Here is a 1,915-nt window from a genome sequence, read left to right on the forward strand (position 1 = left end):
CGCAGGCCAGGCTGAGGGACCCCACCAGTGCACGAATCCATGCACTGGGCCTCTAGTATGAATATAAGATCTTTGGTTAATCTCTTCCCTCCCTCCTCCCCCCTTTCCTCTGAGATTCATCAGTCTGTTCCATGTTTCCATGCCTATGCATTGAGTGTCTGGCCCCTAGTGGTCAGTGCACATCATAGCTACTGGTTGAACAGTCGAATTGTCACTTAGGCTTTTATATATATAGATATTCTATATACAGATTAAACAAATAAGGAGATAAAATGCACACCTGTCTGACACCTTTACCTATAGGAAATCATTCTGTCTCTCCATTTTCTGTCCTGACAGTTTCATCCTGTCCATAATACAGGTTACACATCAGTACAATCAAGTGCTCAGGAATGCTCATTTTTTTCAAAGGAACCCATAGCTTTTTATGATCACAGCCAAAGGATTTCCTGTAGTTTATAAAGCATACACTGTCTTCTGAAATTTTTCAGAGCACTTCAATAGTCAATGAACATTCAAAATTTCATGCTTAGTGCTTATTCCTTTTTTAATTATGAGCATGTCTTTTTTGGTGTGTTTGATCATTTTCTGCCTGGATGCTTATGTAAAAGCTATCAATTTCATCTTTAGCAGCGTCTATAGTTGGAGCATAGACTTGAATGATGGTTATGTTGGTAGGTACTCCTATAAGTATGATTGATATTATTCAGTCATACCTCACATTGTAGGCCCTAACTGCCTGTGCTATATCTTGCCTCACTATTAAAGCCACACTGTTTCTGAGCTTGTCATTTCCAGAGTAGAACACTTTGTAGTTGCCTGAGAAAATGCCTCATTCCAGTTCATTTTAGTTTGCTAACACAAAGCACTGCAATATTCAGATGTTCCCTTTCTTGCTTTACCATTTCCAATTTACCTTGGTTCATGTTTCTTATGTTCCATAATCCATTTATAAATTCTGTGAAATACTGTATGTGTTGTATTTTCCTTGCACCTTTCTGTACATCAGCCACTAGATATCTTTCTGGCTTTTATCTAGGTGGAGCCTTAGCAATAATGTTATTTGTACATGTCCTCTGCTTTTCCCAGGGGACTGAGTGCCTTGGGACTTGGGAGTCTCATCTTTCAGCACTATCTCATATTTCATTTTGGATTGTATCATCATAGCGTTTTCAAGATAAAATGAAAAAAGTATATAAAAAGAAAACACAGCAGTGGTTTACCATTACCTTCTACTCCTCAGTGTTTGGGTCCAAACCACATGGTCTGTGATGTTACAATCACCAACCACCTACAAAATGTAAGCACACCCGTGATACCATGTACACTACTACTTCACATTTCCTGGTGTTGCCCTAAGGGGAGATTGAGAATACTTTTTCTGTTCAGGCAGTGAGTGATTTCCTCAAATAAAGCTGATCAGAAGAATATATGATCCTGTACACTTTGGAGACAATTCCAGTAGACTTGTTCCAAGGATCAAAAAGAATAAAGAGATACCACTCTTATGTAACAAAACAAACTAAAATAAAAAACAAGGATTCTAAACCTGTAGGCAATATTGCATTTTAGACATATGGTTTAGCATGACAATTTATATAGTACAACCCATCAAAGATGCTCCTATGAAATTAAAGAGGAGAGAACTAAATAGATCAAGAAAATAACAGAATATTAGAGAGAGGTAAAAATGGATATAAGGAAGTTATAGTTAAATTAGAAACATAAACATAAGCCCCCGGTTTTGAAAGATTTCTCCCATACATTCCAGAAGCTAGCAACACAGGTTAGGTCTGACTGGGCAAGTCTCTTCCCCTCTCTAAGTTTCAATTTTCCCAGGCATGCAACAAATCTCTTGGATCAGGTAGAATATTTGGGCCCTGTCAGCACTGACACTCCAAAGTTCTCTTTTCCC

Source organism: Eptesicus fuscus, chromosome 1 (assembly GCF_027574615.1).
Source record: "Eptesicus fuscus isolate TK198812 chromosome 1, DD_ASM_mEF_20220401, whole genome shotgun sequence".
Lineage (NCBI taxonomy): Eukaryota > Metazoa > Chordata > Mammalia > Chiroptera > Vespertilionidae > Eptesicus > Eptesicus fuscus.